The sequence below is a fragment of the Oryctolagus cuniculus genome, chromosome 1 (genome assembly GCF_964237555.1).
Source record: "Oryctolagus cuniculus chromosome 1, mOryCun1.1, whole genome shotgun sequence".
Classification (NCBI taxonomy): domain Eukaryota; kingdom Metazoa; phylum Chordata; class Mammalia; order Lagomorpha; family Leporidae; genus Oryctolagus; species Oryctolagus cuniculus.
In genome coordinates this window covers 107,554,876-107,571,277 of record NC_091432.1, presented here as the reverse complement: position 1 = coordinate 107,571,277, position 16,402 = coordinate 107,554,876, and the positions used below count along the sequence as shown (strand labels likewise).

Here is a 16,402-nt window from a genome sequence, read left to right as displayed (position 1 = left end):
AAAAATGCAGAAAGACACAGAGACAGAGAGAACGCCCATCTGTTGGTTCACCCCCCAAATGTCCACAAAAGCCAGGATTAAGTCCAGGCTGAAGCTGGGAGGCAGGAATTCAACCCAGGGCTGAGCCATCACCACTGCCTCCCAGGCTCTGCATGATCAGGAAGCTGGAGTCAGGAGCCAGAGCTGGGCGTTGAACTTGGCCACTCGGAAATCACATGTGGGCATCTCAACCACGAGGTTAAGCACCTGCTTCCAGAAACAAGCTTTTTAAAGGCAGAGAAGGCAATATTTTCCAATTTACTGAGTTCAAAACACACACCATACCTCTAGCCTTAGCCTACCACAGGGCAGGGTTCACTCTTCGGGCGTCGTATCTTCTAAAAGTCCGTTGGACTGTACTTTTCCCTCAACAAGTCTCAGCCACACCTGCCCCTACCCACCACTACCAACTCCTGTGTGTGTGCTGGGGTTGGTGTCGTCTTCCAGGACAGTTCCTGTGCGGCAGGGCCCACGTCTCCTTCCCCTTGGGGTCTCCCTGCCGCTCGGTGGGCATGTGATGCCTCCAGGAGATGCTGCTTCTAATCATGTCGGAGTCCCAGGTTTTCTCCCAAAGACCTCCCTGTGTGAAGTTACAGCAGATATCAATCAGTGGTCAATTGTAAATAGCAACTGTCTGGTTTAAGGCCAAATCGCCTGGAGTCATCCTTGACTTCTCCCTGGGATATAATTCATGAATTCTGTTGGCACCGCCTAAATACGCCACTGTGACTTACCAATCGTCTCTCCTTAATAACTTGGATAACTGAGCTGGGAACGTGTGCACCTAAGCGTCTCTTGAGAGTGTCCTACATTTTGAACTGGGGGTGGTAAGATCACAAGGATCAAGAGGGGAAGAAACATTTGTCTCATGGGGCATAATTTATATTCAATAAATTGAAAAGGGTCACTCGGGGATCAGACACTCAAGTATGGCAGAGGAAGCAAAAAGAAACTCCCCATTCTGGAAAGAATGGACGATAAGAAAAGCAGAAAATGGTCCAAGGAGTCTGAGTAGGGCAGAGCAGATTTCAGTAGGCTTTACAGGGTCAGAGGACAGGGTGATCCAGTCCAAGACCCCATCCCTGGGGGAGAGAGAGAGATGGTGCTGGGGTCAGGAGTGGGAGAGAGGCCAAGAGGCTCCTGTCGTGCTGAGGAGGCAACAGGTCGAGTTGTGAGTGGCACACGGGATTCTTCTCCATGCTCAGAGGCAGAATTCTTCCCTGCCATTGGAGCTACACGATGATCCAGAGCTTGGCTGGGGACTGGAGAGGTGAGGGAGGGATCCCATGGCTAACCCTGTCCTGTGTCCCACCCCACAGGTGAGGAGACTCGGGCTGGGGGTGGGGGTGTGAATAGCTGTATCTGCAATCACCCCTCTTCTGTGGAGTTCTCCCAGTTCCCACCTCCACATCACCCTCACCAGGGAGGTGGGCTGATGCTGAAGAACACACTGCCACCTTCCTGATCCTTTTCTCCTTCTCCTGTGTGTGTGTGATTTTTTTTTCCTGATATTACCTTGTGAGTGAGGACTACATTTTGAAAACACCACCTCCAGCCCGGACAAGTTAGAGGAGTGAAGAATGTGGGGGCAGGGCACAGGGACCAGGAGGCACCTGGGAGGTAAGGAGTTGGAGCTCCCTGCCGAGGAGGGGGGGGGGGGGCACAGTGGCACTGTTTGGGGTTAAGCCACTGTTTGGGGCACCTGAAGCTGATGTCCTAGTTGCTCTGCCTCTGACCCACCTTCCAGATAATTTATCCTGGGAGGCATGGATAATGGCCCAAGCATTTGGGTCTCTGAAAAACCCACATGAGACCCCCTAGTGCAGTTCTGCTCCTGGCTTAGGCCTGGCCCAGCCTGGCTCTTGTGGGTATTTGGGGACTGAACCAGCAGATGGAAGATCTCTCTCTCACTCTGATTTCCAAGTAGATCAAAAATAAACTCTTTTAAAAAGAAGATGGTAAAAAAGGACAAGCCCGGTACAGTGCTTCCCAAATGCCTGTCCCCTAAGAGACACTTGGAAAGCCTATTAAAAATACAGAAAATAGAAAACTTTGCCTTCCCCTGAAATTCTGAATGCAAACATCTGGTATGTGAATCATTTTATTTTTTTAAGGCAGAGAAACAGAGAGAGATCTCCCATCTACTGTTTCACTCCCCAAATGCCTGCAGTAGCTGGAGCTGGGCCAAGCCAAAGGCTGGCGCTGGGAACTCCATCCAGGTCTCCTCTCTGTGTGGCACGAACCACATACCGGAGCCATTACTGCCTTTCAGGATGCACACTAGCAGGAAGCTGGAGTGGGGAGTGCAGCCCGGCTTGAACCCAAACACTCAACAAGGGTGTGTCAAGTAGGGATTTAATTCACTCCTCTGTATTTTTTAAAAATATTTTAATTAATTTAAAGAGAAGATTTTGTGCATTCCGTAGGTACAGTTCCACTCTGTGTTTTTAACAAGCACCTTAGCTGACTCCTATTCATGAGTTTGGCCACCCTGTTATGAAAAAGAACCCTCAGATCTAAGCAGAGAAGCCTGGCCTGGGGTACAGATTATGGGGGATTATAGGGGTGGATTGTTTTTTTGGCCGTCCATACAACGTGAAAGAGAATCCCCACTTACTCCCAGCCTCCCCAGCATGTAAGTGAAGACAAACAGTCAGTGGACCCAAGATGACATTGGGCTCGCAAGATGCTGACTGCCTGGGGTACTGGGGACACAGGTATTGGACGTCGTCACCGGTGTCACTGAGGAGTGCTGGAGGGAGGCTCTGGCCCACCGCCTCACACTGGGACTCCCCACCCCGTGACCTGCGTTTGCCAGCCCAGCCTGCCCGGGACACATACCTACCCTTCTGGATCAGCCCCTGAGTTGAGGCCACAGAGGAAGTAATTAAAGATGATTGAGGCTGCAACCTCTCAATGAAGACATAGTGCCACCCAGGCAGTAATTCACTACCTCCTCTGCCCCCAGCTGCCCCAACCCAACCTTCAGTCCACACTAACCTGGGCCTTTCTATTCACAAACACAAGCACATGTCCAACCACCCGCCACCCAGGACTGGCATTCCTTCATTACACCACAGCTTAACCACCGCACTCGCCACTTAATGCTGTTTCATACGCCCTAGGGGTAACAAAAGCCCCCACTAATGGCTTCTGGCCATTTCACTTCCTTGAGTCCACTATGGAACATTCCAGAAAAGTTCAAGAGCAACGCTCCCCAGTAGGTAAATGTCAACCATCTCGGTTTTCTGCACTGGCGCAGGGTTTTACGTGCCCCACACAATGCTAAGCTGATAACACAGATAACCCATCTGGTCATGGCCTGCCTTCCCTCCCGGGGTGGGCAAGGGATTATAGCTGTTTTAACGCTGGGAGACTCGGAGCTCGTAAAGAGCCTTTTGCTCTGAACAGGGGGGCAGTTACATAAGTCCAGGAGCTCCGGCACGGCAGGGCAGCGGGCTCCAAGTGGCATCTAATTATGGGGAGGCTGCTGGCCACTGTTGAAGGTACTGTCACAGGACCCAGGTCCCAGCCTGCTGATGTGCTGCCAGCAGTTGCACTAAAACGGAAATTAAGTGCAGTGTCATGGCCATTCAGGGCATTAGGAATGGAAGGCGCCCGGGAGCTGCCTCCTGGCCCCTTGCCCACCTTATTAGCAAGGTGCAAACGAGGACCTGGCCTGGGAGAGGGAAACAGCTGGAGAAAGAGATCTTCTCTGCAGGTGGAGATAGGAGGAGAGGGAGAGGCAGGGAGCCTGTGTCCCAGATCACCTTGGCTGAGAAGAAAATTGGCTTGTTAATGAGGAAAAATCGCCAACCTCTTCCCAAAACCCTTTAAGGAACATTTTCTAGGTTGGAAGGTGTCTCCAGTCCCTACATGGGCCCTCTACCCCACAACACACCGACGTGCACACACTTACACACACATGCACACGCATCGGGGACAGCAGTGAGGGGGCTGGGGGAAGGGCCAGCACCAAATGACATCTGCATTCTTTGACACTCACCTCGCGTCGTTTGTGATTTGCTTGAAACCTTCAGGCTAGCGGCTCAGCTCGGCAAGGCTTCTCCAGCCTGCCAAGTTCACAAGCTCAGGATCTGGGGAAAGCCTGGCCTTGGCCACGCTCCAACCCTGGATACCAAGGCTAGCTGCTAAATAGAGACACAAGCCCCAGTGCCCAAGGGTGGGCGGGGAGCTCTCGGGCTGGCTGCTGCCCCCACGCCAACGTCCCCTCCCCCACCACACACACACACACACACCCACTTCCTCTCTCCTCTCCTCCTCCATCACGTCACCCTGACCTTTATTGCTGGCAGCTGCCCCAGCTGGATGATTGACAACACTCCTCTTAGAAAATGGAAACTCAGGCAGATTTTGGGAAACTCGGCGAAGGGACCAACAGCACAGCTGTCCCCTCCCTGTCATCCACCCCACTGCCACTGGGCCAAGGGGCTTTTCTCACTTGCAGCCCAAGCCGAGCCGCATGTGGAGCACGCCGGGAGTCTCTGCACAGCCAGGCCAAAGCTTCAGCGCACAGCCCTGCGTGCTTGTTTCTTTGCCAACAGCTGTCGCAGAGGTGAACTGGGACGTGGGGAAACACCAGCTCCCTCTGGATAGGGGGAAAAAAATTAAAAAGCCCGTTTTTCTGTCCTGTCAGGTCTATTTAAGTATTTAATGAGGTGAGATAGTACCAATAAATTTAACATGGCACAATAACTCTGATGATGTGGGCCACAGACTAATAAGCTCCCATCCCGGGGACAGGAGAGTGATCTCGCCTTCGCTGGATCTTATCGGGTTTGATTGCTTTGTTCAGATATTGAAAAGGTTGAGCAAGGACTTTCGGGCACTGCTACAAACCTGTGCGTATCCTCCCGGCCGGCTTAGATTGAAGCCGGGCCGTGGAATACAAGGCTGTTTATTTTAATTGACAATTGAGAGGAGAGGAATAGGTAGCCGGTGGAGGGTGGGCAAGGAGCCACAGGGGGCCTGCAACTGGGTGGCTTCTCTCTGTGTGTTTTCCTTCTCTTCAAAGTCCACGGCAGAGCTTCCAATCCAAGCTGCTCTCTGACAGAGTGTCTGTCCCTGAGGCTTCAGAGTGTCCTGCCCACTTGTCTTGAGCAAGGAGACAGGCCATTGACCCGAGTGTCACCAGTGATTTTTGTCCTTGCCTTCCATGGAATGGGGCCTGCGCGCAGCCATTTCCCAGCCCCTTGTGTCCAGCCCAGCCCGGGCTGAGCTCCCCTATGCACAGTCTGTCTTCTGCAGATGGGTGGGGCAGTCCTAAAGCTCTGAGGTCAGAGGGCACAGGATATAATGTCCCCACAGCCTGGAGCACAGAACGGAGCTTCTAAGGGGTGATGTGCAGGCCTGGAGAGTAAGTGAAAAAATTTTGCACGGCATGTTGAGTGGACAGTTTTAATGTTTACATACTTACATAAGTGCATATTGTGTGTTTAGGAAGTTGTAATTACCACATCACACATAATTTCACAGATACTATACTCAGGATGAGCCAAGGCAGCCTGTAAGCTTTCACAGCAAGTCAAGTTCAGGTAAATTATTCAATACTGCAAGTAATGGTACAGACGGTATCTGAGTACGTAAAGTTTGGGAAACACTATATTAGCTGCTTTATTAATTGGTCGGTCTGTTTTTTTGTGACTTATTAATTTTTCAAGTGACATATTATGTTTTATTATGAAACAGCAGAAAAGTTGAAAGAATTGTACAGTGAACATCCATACACCCAACACTTAGGTTTTTCTTTTTTATGTTAAGATTTATTTATGGGGTCGGAGCTGTGGCGTTGTGGGTAAAGCCGCAGCCTGCAGCACTGGCATCCCACACGGGCCCTGGTTATAGTCCTGGCTGCTCTGCTTCTGATCCAGCTCTCTGCTATGGCCTGGGAAAGCCACAGAGGATGACCCAAGTCCTTGGGCCCTTGTATCCACATGGGAGACCCAGAGGAAGCTCCTGGCTCCTGGTTTCAGATCGGCCCAGCTCTGGCCACTGCAGCCATGTGGGGAGCGAACCAGCCGATGGAAGACACTTTAAAAAAAGATTTATTTATTTATTTATTTATTTGAGAGGTAGAGTTACAGAGAGAGGGAGAGACAGAGAGAAAGGTCTTCCAGCCGCTGGTTCACTCCTTGAATGGCCACATCAGTGGGAGCTGCACAGATCCAAAGCCAGGAGCCAGGAGCCAGGAACCAGGAGCTTCCTCCAGGTCTCCCACGTGGGTGCAGGGGCCCAAGGACTTGGGCCATCTTCTGCTTTCCCAGGCCACAGCAGAGAGCTGGATTGGAAGTGGAGCAGCCAGGACAGGAACCAGCACCCATATGGGATGCTGGCGCCGAAGGCGGAGGTTTAGCACACTATGCCACAGCACCAGCCCCAACAACAACAACAACAAAAACCTAGGTTTTACATTTAACATTTTGTTATCCATGTTTGTCATGTATCTGTCCATCCAGCCATCTCTCGTATCCTCCTTCAGTCTGTTTTATGTTTTTGGATGCACTTCAATGTAAACTGCAAACATCAGTGCACTTCACCCTCAAACCCTTTGGCATGCAAATCATTAGAGTTTAATATCTGTTTATGGCTCCTTTTTAAGTAAAATTTACACCCCATGAAATGCACAAATCTCAAGTGTATCATTCAGAATTTTGCTGAGTGCATGCACTGGTGTAACTTCAAGCCCTATCAATTTACAGAATGTGCCCCCACCCCATCACAACACACCCCACTGTTGTGATTTTTCACTATACATTAATTTTGTCAGCTAAAGAAATTCATGTAAACAGAATGATATACTATTTACCATTGTTGTAAAACTTCTTTCACAATGTAAGGCACAATGTTGGGTTTGTTTTTTAAGATTTATTTATTTGAACAGCAGAGTTATGGAGAAAGAGAAGGAGAGACGGAGAGAGAGGCCTTCCATCTGCTGGTTCACTCCTCATATGGCCACAACTGCCAGGGCTGTGCCAGGCTGAAGCCAGGAGCCAAGAGCTTCTTCTGGGTCTCCCATGTGCGTGCAGGGCCCCGAGCACTTGGGCCATCTTCCCCTGCTCTCCCAGGTGCATTAGTAAGGAGCTGGATTGGAAGTGGAGCAGCAGGAACTTGAACCGACACCCTTGTGGGATGCTGGTGTTGCAGGCCAGAGCTTGACTCACTGCACCAGCCTCAAGGCACAATGTTTTGAGATTCATCATGTTGATGAATGTATCCCTAGTTTGCTCCTTAAAAAATATTTATTTATTTGAAAGGCAGGGTTACAGAAAGAGGATGAGAGAGAAAGGCAGATTTCCCAGCTGCCGGTTCATTTTCCCAAATGGCCAACACCTAGGGCTAGGCCAGGCTGAAACCAGGAGCCAGGAACTCCAGCTAGGTCTCACACGTAGGTGGCAGGGATCCAAGCACTTGGACCGTCTTCTGCTGCCCTCCCAAGCACTTCAGCAGGGAGCTGAATTGGAAGTGGAGCAGCTGGGACCTGCACTGGTACTCACATGGGATGGCTGGCTCAGGGGTTGGCTCCTAACAACTGCTGAGTCCTGTCCTTCTGTCTGTGTGATTCTATTTAGTTGATGGACTCCTGGGTTGTTTCCAGGTTGGGGGCATGTGGGTCTTCTACAAAGCTCCCTGGAGATACAGGCCTATGTTTTCATTTATTTCAGATTTAAAAAAAAAAAAAAAAAAAAAAAAAAAAAAAACCAGGGAGCTGTATTTCTGGGTTAGGGGACAGGTATACAAGTATGTTAAATTAAAGAAAAAGAAAAAAAAACCTCCAGGCCTTTTTCAAAAGTGGTTGTACCCGGCCACCAAGAATCCAACAATGCATGAATTTCCAGTTGCTCCCATCTGTGACAACATTTGATGTTGTCGGTCTTTTTAATGTAGCCTTTCTAATGGATGCATAGTGATATCTCATTTTTTAACATTTTCCCAAGCACTTAGTAGCCAGTTGTGAACTTTCCTTCGTGAAGTATCTGTCCATATCGTTTAGCTGTTTTAGTTATGTTTGTCTTTTCATTATTTAGTTGCAATTTCTTTATACCTCCTTCATACTAATTCTTTGTCAGATATGTCTTGTAAATATTTTCTCCTAGTCTGTGGCTTGCTTATTTATTTTATTTTTAAGTCATTTGTTCTCATTTTATTTAAAAGGCAGACAGACAGAGATGTTCCATCCACTCATTCATTCCCCAAAAGCCTACAACAACCAGGGCTGGGCCAGACCAAAGACAGGAACCTAGAGCTCACTCTCTGTCTCCCACAAGGGTGGCAGGTGCCCAGGTATTTGAGCCATCCTCTGCTGCTTTCCAGGGCATTAGCAAGAAGCTGGATGAGAAGCAGAGAAGCCGAGACTCGAACCAGTCACTCTAATATGGGACTGTATGTGAACCAAGCAATGAAAATGGCCACACCAAATGTCCATCCCTAATATTTGTTTTTTAAAAAGGATTTATTTATTTATTTTGAAAGTCAGAATTACAGAAAGAGAGGGAAAGACAGAGAGTTCTTCCATCCATGGGTTCACTTTCCACATGGCCACAAGAGCCAGGGATGGGCCAGGCCAAAGCCAGGAGCCAGTAGCTTCTTTTGTGTCTCCCATGTGGGTGGCAGGGACCCAGGCACTTGGGCCATTCTCTGCTGCTTTTCCCAGGCCGTTAGCCAGAAGCTGGATCAGAAGTAGAGGCAGCTGGGACACGAACCAGCACCCATATAGGAGGCTGGCATCGCAGGCAGCGACTTTACCTGCTACACCACAATACCAGCCCCTATTTATTTTTCTTAATAGTGTCTTTTGGTGAGTAAAAATACTCAATTTTATTCAAATCTAATTTGTGCTTATTTAAAAATTTTGTCATTCCTGCTTCCACTGTCTTGATACCTCTTCCTGTACCTCTAAGTCACGAAGATTATCTGGGTTTTCCACCAGAAGTGGTCTAGATTTCGCTTTCACATTCAGATCTGTGATCCATTACGAATTATTTTTTTGTGTATGAAATGAGGCAGGGGCTAAGGTAATGATTTTCCACTCAACTATCCAATTACTTTGGTAAACGTAGTTGAAAGACTTTTGTTTTCATCTTGATAGCTGTTGCAATTTTGTCAAAAATCAAGTGACTTCTCTAAGTGTAGGCTGTCTGTTCTGTGCCGTTGATTGATGGATTTTTATAAACGTATTGAAGAATGCTAGCACTTGAAGGAAACTTGGAAATTCTTTATTGGTTTGTAAGCTTTCTTGGCTCATAAACCCCCTTAAGTATCTGATAAGTATTTCGGATCCCCTTTAAATAAACTACACATCGATATTAATGTCTGCACGTACTGTAGGGAGACTGCAGGCCCTGGAAGCCTTTATCTCAACCTTCCTAGTAAGCAGAAGAGAAAATCGTGCACCTTGTCCAAGGCTACAGACCTGCAGACAGAACTAGAACCCAGGGCCTTCTGTCCACCTCACTGCCCCCTTGAAAACGAGCGAGTCACAGTCCCAGGCTCTGAGAGCCCACATTCTGGTGAGGAAGTCAGACATGCTCACAACGAACCATAATAGAAGACATCACACAGTGAGAACAAAACCCCAGGTAGTGTCTGGGCTATCTGGGAGGGCTCCGTGGAGGAGGAAGCAATTGAGCTTTGGCCAGAAATGTGAGAAAAGGACACTTCCGTTCAAGGAATTCCAGAAGGAGTCAAAGCTCTGGGAGTAGCAAAGACGAAGTTTGTCCAAGCTGTACTCCGGCTCTGCGCAGGAGGGGCCCAGGGACCTTTGTGTCTCCCACAGGGTTGTGGTGCTCATAAGCATCGTCCTCGCATTGGTCAAGACGGGAAAGGAGTGAAGAGCCGGAAGGAAACTTTGCGGCCTGGGACTTTTTTCACACGTCGTCCCTGAAGCCGTCACTGTGCTCAGGAGAGCAAGCTGGGCTGTCCCCAGGGGTGAGGAAGGGCTGGGGGAAGCAGCCGAGCGGACAGAGCTCAGGAGTTGGCATCGGCAGCCCCAGGTCGAAGCCTGTGTCTCAGATGTTCCGATTCTGTGCTCTTGCCCAAGCTGCGGGGACTCCCAGACCTGTCCATTGCTCAGCTGTGACCTGGGCTGCACCGTAATCCTGCCCCCGCTCCTGGCTGTGCTACGTCAGAGAAGCATGGGCAGAGCGCTGTGCGACATTCTAAACCACCACCCTGGGCCCCGGCTCTAGGAACCCACACTATTAGGAAACAGGCGGTGCCAGGGGAAACTGAGGCAGCCATGCATGTCAGCTATCGCTGAACAACACTTTCACTTTCCAAAGGCAACGCGTTGGGTGGAAATTCCAACTTGAAACACATTGACAGACTTCAGCTTTGACATTTCTCATTCAAGGCTGCACTGGAAATATATTTAACGCGGGGTCATCGCTGTGGCGTAGCAGGTAAAGCCACTCCCTGCAGTGCTGGCATCCCCTATGGGCACCGGTTCAAGTCCCCACCGCTCCACTTCTGATCCAGCTCCCTGCTACGGCCTGGGAAAGCAGTGGAAACTGGCGCAAGTGCTTGGGTCCCTGTACCCACGTGGGCGACACGGAAGCAGCTCCTGGCTTCGGATCAGCTCAGCTGCAGCCATTGCGGCCATTTGGGGAGTGAACCAGCGGACGGAAGACCTCTCTCTCTGTCTCTGCCTCTCTGTAACTCTGCCTTTCAAATAAATAAATATTTTAAAAGAAGAAGAAGAAGAATGTATTTAACTCTAGTTCTCTTGCATCCCTGGGAGGGAAAAGGAGCACAAAGCCCACATCACTATAATTCACTTCGTCAGTCCGGATGTGGGACATGCTGCAGGGCTAAGCAGCCTCAGCATTCCTGACTTGTGACAATGAAAGGATGCTTTTTGGTGAATGATGAACACAGTTAAGAACCAGGAAGTGTTCTCTGTGTCTCCACCATCTAACACATGGCAGCCACCATCTAACACATCATACAGCATGAGAGTTTGGAAATAACGTGTGTCAATAATAAAAACATTCCGCACATGGACTTCTGTCCCCAGGCTCATACACTGGAACCCAACCCTGAGGACAAGAAGTGCAATCCCCCTTTCAAGGTATTTCAAAAAATTCATGACAAGTGGAATTAAAAGACAACTTTGGGGGATTGGCGCTGTGGCACAGTGTGTTACTATGTCACCTGCAGTGCCAGCATCCCATATGGGCATTGGTTTGAGTCCTGGCTGCTCCACTTCTGATCCAGCTCCCAGCTAATGCACCTGGGAATGCAGTAGAGGATATCCCAGGTGCTTCAGCCCCTGCAACCAGGTGAGAGACCTGGAAGAAGCTCCTGGCTCCTGGCTTCAGACTGGCACAGCTCTGGCCATTGCAGTCATTTGGGGAGAGAACCAGCAGATGGAAGGTGCCTGTTTCTCTTTCTCTCTTTCTCTCTCTCTCTCTCTCTCTCTCTCCTTTTCAAATATATAAAACAAAATTTTTTTAAAAAAGACAACTTTGGGACATGTGTCTGGCATAGCAATTAAGAGGTCACTTTGGCAACCCAGCATTGTGGCATTGTGGGTCAAGCTGCCATTTGCAATTCCAACATCGTTCCAGTCCCAACTGCTCTGCTTCCAATCCAGCTCCCTAGTCAAAGGTACCGGAAGATGACCCCTGTACCTGGACTCTGCTACTTGTGGGAATGGCTTCAGCCTGGCCCAAGCCTAGCTGTTGTGGCCATCTGGGGAGTGAACCCCCAGATGGAAAGCCTCTCTCTTCCCCACTCTGTTTTAAGATAAAATCTTCTGTCAAAAACTTAAAATACCAAGACACTGAGACACAGTTTTTAAAAAAAGCCGTCACTTGGACACCTGCATCATATCAAAGTGCTTGGGTTCCAATCTTGCCTCTGGTGCTGATCCCAGCTCCCTGCTAATGTGCACCTTGGGAGGCAGTACTGATGACTTAATATTTGGGTCCCTGACACCCACATAGGAAACCCAGATTGAGTTTCCAGCTCCTAGCTTAGACCTGGCCCAACTCTGGCTGTTGTAAGCATTTAGGGTAGTGAATCCATAGATGGAACATTTTTGTCTGTCTGCATTTCAAGTAAAGAAAATAAATTTATAGGGGCCAACACGGTGGCGCAGCGGGTTAATACCCTGGCTTCCCATATGGGCACCAGTTTGAGAACCGGCTGCTCTACTTCCGATCTAGATCTCTGCTATGGCCTGGGAAAACAGTAGAAGATGATCCAAGTGCTTGGGCCCCTGCACCCATGTGGGAGACCTGGAGGAAGCTCCTGGCTCCTGACTTCGGATCAGCGCAGTTCCGGCTCTTGCGGCCAATTGGGGAGTGAACCAGTGGAGGGAAGACCTCTCTCTCTCTCTCTGGCACTCCTCTCTCTGTGTAACTCTGACTTTCAAGTAAATAAATAAATCCTTTTTAAAAAAAGAAATTTATAAAATAAAAACTTCTGATGCAAAAAAATGTTTAAAAGTTCACGCATATGAGGAATCTTTAAAAAGTGCACGGGAACGGCATAATTTGAAAAAAACTATGAGTAGATTTCAAAATTTTTGCATCAAAATAGACTTATCTTTATATTTTTAGAAATCTTTTATTTTAAAAATACAAATCTCATAGGTACAGCTTTAGCAATACAGCAGTTCTTCCCCCCATACCTGCCCTCCCATAAACTTATCTTTTAATTCCATTTTTCCAGAAACTCTTTCAAAATTTCCACCTATGTTTAGAAAATGGAAAACTGAAAATATGACAAATAGCTCTTGCAACCTCCCTTTCATATTCCTGGACCTGCTGTGCTAGTGCACATCCGGTGGCCTTGCGTGTTATTTCTTGTGTCTGGAATGTCATTATCGCTTCCTGGAGAGCAGCTATTCATCGTCCAAGACGGATTCAGACGCCTCCTCCTCTTGAAGCCACTCCAGAACTCCTTCCTTCTCCTCCCAGGGCTGAGTTTGTCTGATGGTTTCCCTGCTACACCCAAGACTCCTTTAGGGGGAAATAGATGCTTGTGGGACGCATGAGTGAACTCTAACACTCTCTGCCCAAGATGACCAGACCTGAAGCCCGCACCCATCCAACTTTCAGGGATGGAGAAAAAACTAGTTTCAGCACACCTTTTCCCAATTTCTTCCATAATGCAAACAGTAACCAACTTACAATGGTTCAATTTGTGGTTTTGGTGTTTTGTTTTGTTTTATTTTTGTTTTTTACTCTATGAAGTGTGAAAGTGATATGCACTCAGTGGAAACTGTTCTTCCAACTTTGACCTCTGTTCTTTTTCCAGGCTGATGTCTGAGTGCAATACTCCCTGGCAATGCTGACCGGGGCACTGGGTCCCTGACTCCCAGTCAGCCCGGCCTTCACACCAGCACACTAAAGGCTACTGTGTTGCTAAACCGGATGTTCCATATGGTCCGGTAAATTGGATGCCTTGTGATATACAATGGGATTAACTCCACTGTAAGCTGAGAGGTATCTAGAGTTCCCATTTGGCGGGCACTTACTAAGGGCCAGGCACAGTGAATAGCACTATTTACATCACCGAATCAACAGCATTCTAAGGCTCCTGTGTCAGAGGTGATAGTGCTGAGGTTTGGAGAGCCTCCTGATCTCCTGAGGTCACACAGATGGTGAGGGAAGTGTCTGGAGAGCAAGTGCATCAGGGGCTAACTCCAGACTTTCAACCTCTCAAGGCGCTACCTCCCCAGGTTGCAGGAATCGGTTCCTGTCACGCCGCATGGCCCAGATTCCTCCTCTGCCTCTCAGCATGCTGCTGCAGCTGAAGACGAAGAATCCCTCTGTCCTCGGCCCCCAGACAGGTGAGTGCAGAGGTTGGAGAACGGAAGCCCCACCTCATTGCAGTTCTTTTCAGTCTGTGAGCTCAAAGCACCACCCTCTGTGGAAACTGGCCATGAGACAGAGGACCGGCATGAATAGTTCATTGACTAGGGATGATTTAGCCTGAGAAAAAAATCAAACTAAAAGTGACTTAATAGATGTTGGTTGATGACCAGATGTTCACTAAATCCACTGAGGATAAAAAAGACAGCACTTAAAATTCAGCTTGGGGGATTTCAATTAGGCAGCAAGAAGACTTTCTTAACAGTGAGGAGTATTAAATATCTTTGACTAATGAGCAGTGATAGTCTCTCTGAGTCTCGGTCCCTATTCAGTTATTTATTCCTTTATGTATATAGCCACTCACTCACCACTCTTTCAGCAATCACTCATTAGCCAAGCACTCTGATAGGTACTAGAAACACAAATAAGAGCAAAACCAGTTTTCAGCCCTTGAGACTCTCTTCTCCGAATCTGTTTTTAGGATGTGAAATGTCTTTGAAGGATACACAGTGACTCACAGCACTTAGGACACAGTTTTCCATTTCCCAGGTTGGCCCTGGCTAACGGACTTGGTGTCTGCCGGTTGGGATGCAGACCCTGCAGAGGAAGGGAGGGGAAATGAGGGGGCTTGGCACCCTGTTGGTTTCCTATCGCTGCTGAAACAAAATCATCACAAACCTATTGGCTTAACGCAACACTCCTTCTCCCCCAGTGGTGGCAGTGCGAAGTCTGAAGTCCATTTCGCCAGGCCAAAGTCAAGGTGTCAGCAGGACGGATTCCTTCTGGCGGCTCCAGGGGAAGAGGCTGTTTCCTCGGCATTTTCCCATCCCCGTGACTCTGTTGCTTGGCTCGTGGCTGCTCCCTCCACCTGCAAGGCCCATCGTTCCAGTCCTCCCCTCCAGTCCTCACTGCCGCCCGCCTACAAGGACTGCTGTGATTACACAGGGCCCGCAGCGATAATCCAGGGAAATCTTCCCATCTCAAGATCCTTAATTTATTCTTATCTGCAAAGTTCCTTTTCCCAAAAAAAGCTAACATTCACAAGTTCTTGGGATTAAAACATGGATTGGGGTGTAGAGGGAGACGGAGCATTTGGCACAGCTATTAAGACACTACTTTCCAGCTCTGTACCTGATTCCAGCTTCCTGATAGTGTGCACCCCGGGAAGCAACAGGTGAGGGCTCAAGTACTTGGGTCCCTGCCACCCCACATGGAAGACCCAGGCTGAGTTCCATCCAGGATCCTGACTTCCACCTGGCCTGGCCCCAAATGTTGTGGGCATTTGGGAAGTAGTGAGCCAGCAAGTAGAAGATCTCTTTCTTATCTCTCTTCTGTCTGCTTTCCAAATAAATAAAATAAATTAAAAAAAATTTTTTTAAATGCATGAATTTAAAAATTAAATAAAACTTGGAATTGCTTGGAGGACTTCCTCAACATTTTGTCTTTTTACATGGACAGAAAGACAATTACTGCAAGTTTCCCTGATTTGACATTGCACCCAGGATTGCCCCTGCCATTCTACAATGCTGGGGTCATTATAAACTACGAGAGAGTGTCACAGAACTAGCAGCCGCTGGAAGACTTGCTGGATTTACCCTGTGATACGGCCAGCCGTGTGGGTGAGTTTAGATGTTGTCCTGGCTAAAGGCAAGAGAATGGACACAATAAACATTTCATGTGCACTCAGCTTCTATAATAGCTAATGTACCAAACACCACGCTAAGCACATTAAATACACTAACTGCTTACCCCAATTCTTATTTTTAATCCAAGGAAACTGTATACAGTTTTTAAAAATGAAATCATCCTTTAAAAAATTCATAGCAAACTACAGCTCTGCTCCTCTTCACCTCCCCACTCCTTCAGCAATGACCTCTCAACTCTCAGCAGTTTCCACTGGCATTGGCTGCCAGTGTTTTAGTTCTTAACATTTTTATTTACTTATTTACTTACTTATCTGAAAGGTAGAAAGAGATTTTAAAAAACTGCCATCAGCTGGTTTACCAACCCCCCCCCCCCCAATGCCTGCAGCAGCATGGGCTGCGGCAGGCTAAGCCAGGAGCCTGGAATTCAATCTGGGACGCCCACACCGGTGACAGGGACCAAACCCACCATCATCTACTGCCTCCATGGCACTCACTAGCCGGAAGCTGGACTGGAAGCAGAGTAGCCAGCACTCACACCAGGCATTCCAATATGGGATGTGGGAATCCCAAGCAGCAACTTAATTGCTGTACCACACACCCACGGCCGATATTTTAACAAACATATTTATACTGCTATTTCTTGGGTTGTTAATTTTAGATAGTTTCTATAAATTCCGTTTATTACAGCTTTGGGGATTTTGCTATCTAGCACTACCACCTTCTTCTTGCTATCTTTCCCCTATCTTTCTAGCATAATAATATCACAAGGTAGAGCTATATTAATAGTCTGTGTTTACATAATATAAATATTGTTTACTGCTGATCCAGGAATTTACCATGATTTTGCTTCATTTCCTGTACATTGTTTTTCCTGGAGTT

At 48.1% G+C, this 16,402-nt stretch overlaps 1 long non-coding RNA gene across 1 annotated transcript; it reads right to left on the bottom strand.

The window, feature by feature from the left end:
- Positions 1-264: 264 nt before the first annotated feature.
- On the bottom strand, positions 265-4,336 carry LOC127485811 (uncharacterized). Its single transcript, XR_007912716.2, has 2 exons — positions 4,046-4,336; positions 265-619 (listed from the first exon to the last, which is right to left on the bottom strand). It is a non-coding gene; the product is annotated as an uncharacterized lncRNA (long non-coding RNA).
- Between the last annotated feature and the right edge of the window lie 12,066 nt (positions 4,337-16,402).